The sequence below is a fragment of the Agelaius phoeniceus genome, chromosome 4 (assembly GCF_051311805.1).
Source record: "Agelaius phoeniceus isolate bAgePho1 chromosome 4, bAgePho1.hap1, whole genome shotgun sequence".
In the NCBI taxonomy this organism is placed as follows: domain Eukaryota; kingdom Metazoa; phylum Chordata; class Aves; order Passeriformes; family Icteridae; genus Agelaius; species Agelaius phoeniceus.
Genome location: NC_135268.1, coordinates 49,742 through 62,500, shown reverse-complemented (window position 1 = coordinate 62,500; position 12,759 = coordinate 49,742). Strand labels below are relative to the sequence as shown.

At 52.1% G+C, this 12,759-nt stretch overlaps 1 long non-coding RNA gene across 3 annotated transcripts in view; it reads left to right on the top strand.

Moving 5' to 3' along the window:
• LOC129134154 (uncharacterized) overlaps positions 1 to 12,759 on the top strand; it is a 15,799-nt gene extending 3,040 nt beyond the window's left edge. The window contains exons 2-5 of one of the 3 annotated variants that reach the window (XR_013181737.1): positions 1,022 to 1,113; positions 1,608 to 1,672; positions 2,247 to 2,310; positions 12,329 to 12,759. This is a non-coding gene — a long non-coding RNA (uncharacterized LOC129134154). Of the gene's footprint in view, positions 1 to 578; positions 1,114 to 1,607; positions 1,673 to 2,246; positions 2,311 to 12,328 lie in introns of those variants that run through there. The other 2 variants (XR_013181736.1, XR_013181735.1) reach the window with 2 other exon arrangements.

Genomic DNA, 12,759 nt, shown 5'->3' with positions numbered 1-12,759 from the left:
AGAAAGAAAGAGAGAGAGAAAGAAATAGAGAAAGACAGACAGAAAGAAAGAAAGAGAGAGACAGGAAGAGAGCGAGAGAAAGAAAGAAATAGAGAAAGACAGATAGAAAGAAAGAAAGAGAGAAAGAAAGAAAAGGAAAAAGGAAAGGAAGAAAAAAAAAAGGAGGAAGAGAAAGGAAGAAAAAAAATGAAAAAGGAAAAGGGTGAGAGTGAAAAAGAAAGAGGGAAAGTGGAAAAGGGGGTGAAAAACAGAGTGAAAAAAAGAAAAAAGAGTTGGAGTGGAAAAGAAAGGACATTCGGGAGGGGCGGTGCTGCCTAAGGTGCTTCCGCGCCCAGGAGCGAAGGAGCCGTTTGATCCCCTGGCGGGAGCGCAGCTCCCGGTGGCGGAGAACGGAGCGGTGGCTGTCAGTCCGAGACTCCAACTCCCGGCAGGCCCTGCGGCCGTAAAGCGCGGCGTCTGACGCAACGGCCGACGCGCCATATGAATGGCTGGCGGGCCGAGGCGGCCGCGCGCCGGGGGAGCGGGCAGCTCCCGGCGCCTGTGCCACGCGGGATGGAGCCGCGGCAGCGACGCTGGAGGGGCGAAGCCTCCGTCCGGCCGCCCGCACGGAGCCGAGCGGCGCGGAAGGGGCGTCCGCCCGGTGCCTCGGCCTCGCTCAGAGGTCCCGGTGGCGGGGGCTGAGCTCGGGCGGGGCGCGCTGCCGCCCGCCGATGGCGGAGCGCCAGGCGGTGCTTTGCTGCCGCGGGCCGGGAGCTGCAGGAGCCGCCCCGGGCGAGCGGCGCCGGGCGCTGCCGCGGTCACTGTGCGGCGGCTGCCCTCGGGCTGGCGGAGGCGCGGGAGCCGCCGAGCTGCAGCCGTCTCCCTCGGGCCGCTACCGCTGCTGCGGGCGGGGGCGAACGAGCGGCTGCGGAGGCGGCTCCGCGGCGGGCTCAGCCTTGCGAGCAGAGAGCGCTCGACATCGCTGGCATGACACGGCTGCTGAGTGCCTCAGTGCTCGTGGCTCTTTCTTCCACGCAAACAGATGGAGCGGCATCGCTGAGCAGTAAAACACAGCGATGGCCCGGAGAATGGCGAGCGCAAGGAGCGCCGGGCAGGATCCTTCCGATGGCACAGGTGCGATCGGCAAACTCAGCCCCTTGTGCCCCTACCCTCCCGACCCCCAGGGGAAATGCTCTCCAGCCTCGAGCTGCTGAGAGACAAAACGTGTGATTTGACACTAGGGTCCGGAAAAGGTTTCCGTTTAGATTAGCAAATGCCTCCATTGTTCTCGGTTACATCCTAGGATCGGTTTTAGGCAGTGACTTTCTACCGCTTGTCGGATTTTCTTGTGCAATGGTAAGAAAATAGGCAGGTCTGATACTGGTTTCGCTTTTTTTCTACTTCATGTTCCATGAGCTGCTTTTATCCAAGCAATTGGTTTAAAGTTCTACTGTAGGCGTTTCTGGTTCACTTTTTTTTTTTTTTTCCCTCTAAATCGGCAGTAAATATAGCTGAGTAAAATTACCTTGGTTTTCTTCCTTCTTAAATGTTTTTATTGATAATCCTATTTGAATATGCAGAACACGTGGGTATGTCCTGTAATATATCCTAGCTTTTCTTGTTTACAGGGTACTCAGAAAATATTTTTCCCTTAGAGTCCCACTGAAACATTCTCCGTGCAATGTCCGTTAAGGTCTGTGTTTGCAAATAAGCCACCATCAGCTGAGATATTTGCCTGTGTACCTTTTCCTGTCATTCAGAGCTTGCGTTCTGTGGTTTTTAGGATAAACCTATCAAACTTGCGAAACTGTTTTGCAAGTCTTAACCGTTGAAGGCAGCAAGAAGTGGTTTTAAAGGCTGTTCTTGAGCAGACAAAATTTGATGCTGAACTTGTCCTTTTTCATTTGACTTGCCTTGAATTATTTAGGAAGAGAGAGCACTAGAAAAAAGAGAGAAATAGAATTGGTTCTTGAGCCCTCCTAAAATGCTCCCCGTGATTCCGTGTGGAGCCAAAGTGAAGGGTGATGGAACAGAGCCCCTGTGCTTTAGGGGGGGCTCTAATTTCTGTTTTTAAAATGCAAACTCAGTTTAGGAAGTGTTGGGAGTTAGTATTTTGGGGAAGAAATGGCAGTTGCACAAACCGTTCCATTTCCCAGAGGCTCTGGGAAGGATTCATTTTGTAAGCGCTGTAACTGCCATCGGTTGGGGGTTCGGGGTTGGAATGTGCACTTGCCCTCCTATAAAGCACTCGTTCATTTGCATTTCAGTGCCAGGAGTCTGGAGAAACTGGAGAAGAGCCCAAGAGACATTTTTCATCCTGAGATACAAAAGGTAGGAAGTGACTTTTTTTGGTTTGGTTCTTTTTCTTTATGATTTCCTGGAAATAGAAGTAATTAAGTATAGATCCTACTGGTTTGTTTCTTCCAGTAGCTAATAAGAATAATAATAATAATCTAATACTACTTAAACTGTCTCTTTATCCATTGAGCTGGCCATTTCAAATCCAAACTTCTAAACACCAATAAAACCATCATCCTTGTAGAATCCTTAATAGGAGGGGGCTAAAGATGCTGTTTCTGTTGACAGGATTTATTGGTTCTTGAAGGGCAAGAGGTGAGTACAAGCCTAACTACTTCTTGCTCACAGACCCGTCCGGTGAATACGGCTTTGTATTTTGATGGGCTTTTGATGAGTTCTAAATCAATTGCTCGTTACAGTAAAAAGAAGTCATGTTTTTTTGAACCTGACAGCAAAAATAACTTGAAGCACCAACTTAATCATAATTGATCACCCGTCTAAGTTAATGATTTTATGCTATACTATCAAAGTTTAAAGGTAAATTATTGTGTAGTAGGAGATGGTATAAAATGTATGTTCTAACGTGTAGGATGTAGGCAAAGATTAGAGGAACCAAATTTTTATGTCTTCTGTTTGACTGTTCACCAAATAATATTTGGTTTTATTTTCCAGGGATCGGTGAATTTTAAATTTGGAGTCCTCTATGCTAAGGATGGTCAGCTTACAGGTGATGAAATGTTCAGTCATGGTGAGGTTTTCACCTTCTCCTTAATTGTTTTGCTCATCTGAAAAAAAAAAAAAAAAAAAAAAGGTATGTTTATTATTTGTTACCCTGTTCTGATCGTTTCCTCGGTATTTGCTGGAGCTCTGCTTACCCAAGCTTTGGGTAAAACAAGCTTTGGGTTCCTTCTGTCCCACTGGGTGTTGCCCAGTTTGGTTGCATCTGGTGAAATTCACCCTGAGCCCTTACAGAACCAGCTCAAACCACGTGAGAGCCATTCGCAGCTCTCTCAGGACACCCGGAGGAGGATGGGTGACGTTTCTGAGCATCTGGCAAGTGTACTTCTATCAAAACTCGGCCTGTGCAATTTCTGGGGAAAACCCTTCTGTATCCTGAAGGGTTCCTCAAAGTCTGTTGAGGATCCAGTTAGCAGTTGCTCACCTGGATGGTTCCAGCTCCTCAAGCTAACACTGGTACTCTTGCCCTGTAGTTTAGATCTATTGTAGTTTTGTTATTTTGCAAGATTTTACGTCTTTGGACAATAACGTGCATTTCACTCTTTGGAACCTCTCGGATCGTGCTTTGGTGCAGCACCACCTAATGGGACACTTGGCTGCTGTGCTGAAGGGCTTGGTTACTGGAATTGTAAATCCCGGAGAGTTTGTAAGTCTTCTGTTGGAGCAGTGGCCGGTGAAAAGTGAAACGCCCAGGCTAGATAAGTGTCCAGCCAACCTCCAGCCAGTAAGGCACTTCCCCAACCCGGAGTCAGGGCTTTGTGCCTAAGGCGATGTCAAGCCTTGCGGACGTGTGGCCGCAGTAAAGAGCTCCGAAGTCGCAGGATGAAATGAAGAGGCGACCCTCAGTTTCTTCGGGGGGGTGGTTTTAATGGTAGGGAAACGTGCAGGTTCGGTGGAAGAAGCTGAGAGCCCCGAGGCAGGGAAAAAGCCTCGGTTTTACAGAGGGTGGGAGGGGTGAAAGATAGCAAATCAGAGAGGGATACATTAAGGATTGGCATGATCGGAGAACCCATCAAACACAGTTGCGGGAGGGACCCTGGCCCCTAACCCAATCACTCGACACCCTGGCCCGAACTCTCTAGAAAAAGAGGCAGGGGTGTCGAGTGACAGGCAGGCTGCCAGGGGTGGGGAACAAGAAAGATACATTTGGTAACCAAGACAACTGGGGAGGGGTTTGGGGATTGACACAAACTGGTAACAGGGCAGGACTTTCTGAAAGAACAATGGAGGGAAAACTGAACAAGCATAAAACACACCACAACATCTCCCCCTTTTTCGTTTAAAAATAAAAGAACTGTAAGGGCAAACACCGTTCAAGTAAACCTAAAAGGGTGGAAAGTATAATCTTCAGGATGGACTCGGCCCAGCTTGACAGGCCCCATCTTTGAAAGAGGTCCCCCAGCCAGTCTGATGTCTGTTGTTTTATTTGGTGGACAAGGCCTTGCACTTTATCTACGGCCACCCTCGCATCCTCGGCCCGAGATGACAAGTTGAGGCAGCAGAGGCCCTCAAACTCCTCGCAGCGGTGGTGATGCAGTAAAAGCAGGAAGTCAATTGCCGCGCGATTTTGGAGGGTCGCCTTCCTTGTAATTTCCTCGTCTGTGAGGAGGTCTGATAGCGTCGCTGACGTTAAATTGGCTTGCTTAGCTACCCAACACTCCAGGTGGGCCAATTCACCTAGAGACTTGGCCACAGACACCCAGGGCAAAAACAGGGTGAGGGCTACAGCTTTTGGTTTCGACCAATGTTCAATTTGGGAGTCACAATCCGGGTTGAGATCTTTGAGATCTCTTTTGGAGCGGGCCGAATTTGGTTGTGCTCTTTTCATTTTCCAATCTCGAATTTGGGTAATGCTGGGTGTAAGCAGCGACAGCCGCCCAAAAGTGCAGATACCTCCGGCTAGACGAGTGGGGATGCCAGCCCAAGCTCGGTCTCCACAAATGAAAAAGATACCTCGGGGCAGGGACAGCGGTTGGCTACCCAGGGTGGAAGCAAGTGGCATCTCGATGGTCATTTGACACCACTGGGCAGCTTTGTACTCGGGCCTTGATGGTTTGATCCACGAGTACCTGCTGTCCCAAGGGTTAGGGGCAAACTGAAACCAAATACAGAGGGAAGCATTGGCTGAGCCGAGCAAATCAAGCTCTGGAGGTTCAGAGCTCAAAGGGGCCAGCCCCTTGACTCCTTCTCCCCAGGCATTTTGTGCATTGATTTTTAGCGGAGGGGTCTTGGATAAGAGGGAGGTGAGGGAAGTATTGAAAGGGGAGGGAAATTCATTAAGGGAGAGAGGGATCCCCACAAGGCATGACGACATCGGGTCCTCTGCTGAGCCCATATCTAAACATATGTGTTCTTGGCCGAGGGCGCTCGCGAGGGTGCGCCAAACGTTGGCCTTGGGCTGGGGGACGATCCATGGGCCCACTGATGGCATCAGGGTCCAGATGAGGACGGCTGTCAAGCGGGCTAAGATGTAGGCACGTTCCATTGGGGGAAAACTAAAAACAAACAAGAGACAGACATAAGGAATGACTCTGAATCAGGTCCTGCCCGGGGCAGGGAGAGGGTTAAACTGGGAGTGGCTCCATCCCTGGGAGCTTCCGCCGCCGCCGCCAACATGCTTCCGTGACCTGTTCTACGTTTTCTGCTCTCAGAGTCTTCCCAGGGCGGAAGGGCTTGACCCACTTAGCGGGGATCCATCTCGGACTTGAGGGGGTGGACACGCAAGCGTATCCCCTTCCCCAAGTCACTAGATCGAAAGGCCCCTCCGTTTTCCAGGTCTCCGGATCTTTAATCAGGACAGGAGGCCTGGCCCTGGCCTGCAGCTGCTCATGTCTCCCGAAATGTCGCACGATAGGCGGATTGAGATTTTCGAAAGAACAGTTTAGGAAGTTAATGGTAAAAAGCGCCTTCGCGAGACGGATATGGGGGGACTCCACCTTCACAGCCACTCGCTGTTGTTCTAAAACTCTCTTTAGGCTCTGGTGGGTCCTCTCCACCACGGCTTGGCCTGTCGGGGAATAGGGGATGCCGGTCTTATGCTCTATACCCCATTGCTGCAGGAAGCTTCGCAGCTCCCTGGATTTATACGCCGGGCCATTGTCTGTTTTCAGGACCTTGGGGATGCCCAGGACAGCGAACGCTTGAACTAGGTGTTTTTCACAATCTGCTGCCTTTTCCCCTGTGTGGGCAGAGGCATAGACTGCGCCGGAGAAGGTATCCACTGAGACATGTACGAATTGCAGACGGCCAAAGGCAGGGATGTGGGTAACATCCATCTGCCACACCTCACAACTAGATAAACCTCTGGGGTTAGCTCCCAAGGGTATTGTTGGGAGCTGGTGGGACTGGCATTGAGGACATGTAGCCACGATCGCCTTGGCCTGTTCGCGTGTAAGATGGAATTGTTGAACAAGGCCAGGGGCGTTCTGATGAATTTGCTGGTGGCTGATCTTGGCCTGACTGAACAGATCAGGGAGTGGGGCAGCTTGAACAGGAGCGGCAAGGGCATCAGCACGCCTATTGCCTTCCGCAATAAACCCAGACAAATCGGTATGTGACCTGACATGCATCACATAAAAGGGTTGCTCTCGGTGGGAGACTAAGTTCACAAGCTTAGAGAGCAAGTTAAACAAAGGGATGTTTGATACCTCCTGTAAAATTGCATTTTCGGCTCTGGAAACTACACCCGCGACATAGGCTGAATCAGTGACCAAATTGAATGGTTCAGAGAACCTCTCAAAGGCTCTGACGACTGCGTCCAACTCAGCAACTTGAGGTGAACTTTCCACCTCGGTGACATCTGCCTCCCACCGCTGAGTCTGAGGATCCTTCCAAGTCATCACTGACTTGTGGGATGCTCCAGACGCGTCTGTAAAAACTGTCAAAGCCTTCAGAGGAGTTCTACTCTGAACTGATTTTAGAGACAATGTGAATTCCTGATTGAATAATTTGTGGGCCGGCCGATCTACTGCGATTTGACCGGTGTAGCTGTCCAAAGCCAGTTGAAGCATCTCATTTGTTTCCAGAAGGTTATCAATCATTTTTCTTTTTAGATGGCCTGAATCGAATTTTAAAGGAATGTGGATGCAGTCAAAGTCACAACCTGCCAACTCTCTGATCCGCGATCTAGCCTTTCTGATCAATTCTGCCACCAGCTCGGCTGGCTGCGTCATCCTTTTGGACCTGTGATGGCTGAGGAACACCCACTCTATGATTAAGAGGGGATCCCCCGAGCCCCGGTCCTTGCCCTTGATGGAATCGTCCCACTGGAAAATCACCCCATGGAGGTGTGGCAGCTTACCTAAAACAATGAATTTAAATGGCAGGCCCGGGTGATATCTGTGGGCCTGCCTGGCCGAGATGGAGTTTTGGATCTTCTCCAGCGCTGTCTGGGCCTCTGGGGTAAGGGACCTTGGAGAACTAAGCTCTTCTCCCCCTTTCAATAAATTGAAAAGGGGGGCTAGGTCTTCTGTTGGAATGCCTAGCCAAGGCCTTACCCAATTCAAGGACCCACACAGCTGGTGGACATCTGCCAGGTTTTTGATGTTAGTTTTAATAGCCAATTTTTGCGGAACAATGGTCCGCTTCGTTATTTCTAGGCCCAGGTACTTCCAGGGTGGCATCTGTTGAATCTTATCTTGCTGGAGCTCGAACCCTGCAACAACCAATGCATCGATTGTTAGGTCAAGCGCGTGGGTAAGTAGGTCGTTGGTCGGAGCGCACACTAGGATGTCATCCATATAATGGTAAATGATGGTGTCTTTGGTGGCTGCACGTACTGGGGACAGCAAGGAGGCGACGTACCATTGGCAGATCATCGGGCTGGCCTTCAGGCCTTGCGGAAGGACTCGCCAATGATAGCGTTTGCTTGGGGCTTCACGGTTGATGGCAGGAACTGTGAAGGCGAAACGCGGAGCATCGTCCGGGTGTAAGGGAATTTGGAAAAAGCAATCTTTTATGTCAATCACGACCAAATTCCAATTTTGGGGGAGCATCGTTGGGGATGGCATCCCTGGTTGGAGAGGCCCCATATCTTCAATGATGTTGTTAATTTGGCGGAGGTCGTGAAGGAGCCGCCACTTATCTTTGTTGGGCTTTTTGATAACAAACACTGGGGAGTTCCACTCTGACATGGTCTCCACCAGGTTGCCCTTGAGTAGCTGCTCCTTAACAAGCTCATTGAGCGCCGCTAATTTTTGCTTGTTGAGCGGCCACTGCACTACCTGTACTGGTTTATCAGATTTCCAATTCAGTTTCCAGGTAGGGCGTTCATCAGTGACCGCTGCCCGAAAAACCTGGGGAGCTGCTGGGAGGTCAATTCGGGCTCCCCACTGGGCCAAGAGGTCTCTCCCCCACAGGGGTTCCGTGTAATCTAATACAAATGGGCGCACTGAAGCCAATTGCCCATCCGGCCCCGTAATTTGTACAACGCTCTTTGATTGACGTGCCAATTGTAAACCCCCGACACCTCGGACGTGGCCAGGCGCGTTTTGCAATTCCCAATGTGACGGCCATTCCCGTGAAGGAATGATCGTCACATCTGCTCCTGTGTCCAACAAGCCTTTAAGAGGCTTGCCCTCTCCCCCTTTCGAGATATGACAGGTGACATGAGGCCTTTCCCGCCCCAGGACCTGGGCCCAAGCTACTGTTGGATTTTGGAGTTCAGCCGCAGGAAACCCCAGGGCCCAAGTCATTTCGGGAACAGGGATCGCTTGCGCAATCACCTGTCCCTTGGGCAGGAAAGTGGGGGGTTGGACACAGTGCAGCCCCACGGCGAACAGTCCCGGGTCAGATGGCAGAAGACCTGGAATTATGTTCACCTCTAAAGGTGTGTGCTTAGTGTCTCCGACAACGACGTACTTACACCTTATCCGCCCCCAGTTTCCTGGGCATTCTGGGCTGACTGACACGAGTTGAAAATCGGAGTTCTTAAGATGTAGCGGCTCCGTCAGCTGCAGCCAGAAGGGTCTGAAAGCAGAAAAGGTAGTTAGCACGGGTCTAGGTTGGAGACATGCAACATGTGACAAGTCCGGTGAGAATGTGTCTTGTTTGGCAGGCGGCGGTCCCTGAGATCTCTCCTCCCTGCGTGGTGTTAGTTGTCCCGCCCTATTTTTATCATGGCGCAGGGGGGAGCTGCGCTCAGATGTTAGTTTTTTGTCTGGGTTTTCCCCAGGAGTCCCTGCCCCTTTTTGAATTCATAAAATTTCCGCCGCAGCGGGCAGTCGGGCATCCAATGCCCGAGCTTTCCGCACAGATGGCAGGGTGATTTGGCGGCGGAAGGACCGGGAGCAGGCGAGCGGCAGGTGGCTTCAGAGAAGGTGTTTTCAGGCACTTCTTCTGCGGCGCTGACTCGGGGTGGCAGCTGTTTTCTCTTCTCTCCCTCCCTAGATGGCATGATTAGGACCTTCCGGGTGCAGACCTCGAGCATATCGTGCAGCGAGGGGGGTGGGTGCACCGGGAGGCTGAGGATGGCGTCCCTACACGCAGAGTTTGCATTCGTGGACGCTACTTCCTTCAGGATATGTTCCCGGGCAACCTCGTCCGCCACTTGCTGCTCGACAGCTTTTCGAAGACGCTCGACAAAATCGAGGAAAGATTCCTCGGCGCCCTGAAAGATTCTGGAAAAAGAAAGGAGAGGAGCCGCCCCCGGCAGCGCCAGGAACACCTTCTCGGCTGCCCGCGCTGACTCCCGGAGCGCTTCCTGGGGGATGGCACTCGCCTGCGAGTGCCCATCTGCCCAGTTGCCGGTCCCTAGGAGCTGATCAATGGCCAGGACATTGCCTGTTAGGTCCAGCCCCGTGTGGGGCCGTTCCCACAGGCTCGGGAGGGCCTCCGTCACTCCCCTCTTCCAGGCTGCCTCCCACATAGCCCGCTCGGTGGGATTGAGCAGGCACGTGAAGAGGCGCCGGATGTCATAGGGGGTGACATCGGCTTCGGTAAGTGTTGCCTGCAACACTCCCCGAAAGTATTCGCTGTCCCGGCCGTAATCTTTCTGTGCCTTGCACAGCTCCTTGATCTGAGAATGATGCAGCGGGACCCACTGGCGACGCACCCCACCATCTCCCTCTGGATGGTAAACAACCGGGGCCGCGGATGGTATCGCAGCAGACCCCGGTTCCCGGTTTCCAACTGCCCCCCCCACCCCGGAACCCAAAGCGCGGGAGCCGGCAGGGAGAGCGTGGGAACCGGGAGAGGAGGAGGTAGGGGCGTGGCTGGGAACTTGAGCAGGGCGATCCGATATCGAGGGACCCTCCCAGGAGGCGGAGACAAGGGGTGGAACTTTTTGACTGGCAGGGGGTGGAGAGATGGGAGGTGGTATGGGAGGGACCGAGGGAGGAGCTATGGGCGGGGATGTGGGAGGAGAAAGGGGAGGGACTACTGAAGAGGAGGTTTCTGGAAAGGAGGAGGGACCAGGAGGGGGGAAGGACGAGGGGGTAGAACATTGGGAGTGGCCGAATGGCAGGAAGGGGTTGGAGCTTGGGAAAAAGGGATTCTGGGGAGAAGAAGAGGGCTTTCCCGCCATTTCAGCCATGTGGTCTCCTCCATCTTGGGCCCCATAGGAGCCATTTTGGGGAATTGGAGGCGACTGGGAGCAAACTGGGGACTTAGAACTTAGGGTTTTGGATTTTGGGGTTTTAGAAACTGAGGACCTGGGGGCGGGAACAGGAGAAGTAGGGGAAGACGAGGAGCCCCTAAGAGACTGGCCAGGACTCTTAGGGCGGGGGGGCCGAGGATTTTGAAGGGGGCCAGGGGACAAATGGTCACCCTGCGCGGGGCTGGAGCGCGCTGCACCCTTCAGAATCCCGGTTTTACGTTTATGGGGACGGGAAGAAGGGTTAGGGGTAGAGGGAGAGGCGGGAGAACTGGGGCACGAACTAAAACTGACCGAAGGTTTTTCTGAGTTTCCTCCTGCTTTCAAGATAGATCGAATTTGTGAAATCCAAAACGCTAACGGAGAAAGCGAGGTGTCTCCTGATCTAATCAAGTTTGATAACTTGGCATTTGCCCTCTGCCAAAAGGCAGGATCTTTAATTTGATCGGGGGAGACTTCGGGAAACTCAGAAAAAAGCCATCGGATTAATTTTTTAACTTCCTTTTTATCAACGGAACAACCCCCCCCAACTAGGATACCCACAACTTGGTAAAACAGCCCCTTCTGAGCTGCCGAGAGCGAAAACTTTGCACCCATCGCTCGATGTTATAAGTGGCAGCTGCGGTAAAGCCCCCCCCGTTCCAGTAAACACGAAAGAAAAAAAAATAAGGGTGCCCACCCCCGGCCCCTGTCTAGAGAAAAAGAAGGGTGGTGACGAAACACCAATAGAGGGGAAGGCGACAGGGAGAGTAGCAGAATACTCACGAAGTCCGGAGGCGACAAACGAAAAGCTGGAACGAGGGGTTTCCTGCGACAGGACGACTCCCAGGTGCAAGGAGCTGCCGTCCAGGGTCCCCGGGGAGCGCTACCTCGCGAACAAGGTCTGCTCGACCACAGGGTAGTTCCGCGACCGCTGGGATTCTTGAAATCCCGTCCGTGGGGTCCACGAATCCGAAAAAAGGGGGGGCCCCACGTTGGGCGCCAAAACTGGAGCAGTGGCCGGTGAAAAGTGAAACGCCCAGGCTAGATAAGTGTCCAGCCAACCTCCAGCCAGTAAGGCACTTCCCCAACCCGGAGTCAGGGCTTTGTGCCTAAGGCGATGTCAAGCCTTGCGGACGTGTGGCCGCAGTAAAGAGCTCCGAAGTCGCAGGATGAAATGAAGAGGCGACCCTCAGTTTCTTCGGGGGGGTGGTTTTAATGGTAGGGAAACGTGCAGGTTCGGTGGAAGAAGCTGAGAGCCCCGAGGCAGGGAAAAAGCCTCGGTTTTACAGAGGGTGGGAGGGGTGAAAGATAGCAAATCAGAGAGGGATACATTAAGGATTGGCATGATCGGAGAACCCATCAAACACAGTTGCGGGAGGGACCCTGGCCCCTAACCCAATCACTCGACACCCTGGCCCGAACTCTCTAGAAAAAGAGGCAGGGGTGTCGAGTGACAGGCAGGCTGCCAGGGGTGGGGAACAAGAAAGATACATTTGGTAACCAAGACAACTGGGGAGGGGTTTGGGGATTGACACAAACTGGTAACAGGGCAGGACTTTCTGAAAGAACAATGGAGGGAAAACTGAACAAGCATAAAACACACCACAACATTCTGTCCCCAGGGAGGTGTCACGCTTTGTTCACCGTTGCTCTGTTTGTCGGGTGCTGCTTCTCGTCGGAGGTATTAACTTCAAACTGCCCTGTTCTTTTTTTAACTTTTTTTCCTGGTTCTCTCCGTAGGGCAGGGAAGGACTCTCGTATCCCGGTCGTCAGACTCAGCGCTGCCCGAGAAGATACAGAGACTGTAAAAATCATAAGGAGCAACTAGGACTGCAGAGGAAACAAACTGGAGAGAACAAAAGGTGATATTGTTCTCCTTCCCCTGGATTAGAAACATCCACTGCGCTTTGATGCCGGTGGCTGCCAGGGGCTCGTTAGGTCTCTTGAGGCAGGTGTAGGTGTTCACTTGTAGGTTCTATTTTTTGGCAAAGGGCCACGAGAGAAGTTTATTTATAGATCCAAATAAACATTCATCTTATCTGAACATAACCTGTCATCCCCTTTCTGACATTAAGGACTCCTGTATAAATACTTGGGGGGGTTTTCTTTGTCATTTCTGAATGGTTCCATTTTGCCGGCTACTTGAACAAATCTGAGGGGGTTTAATTGCA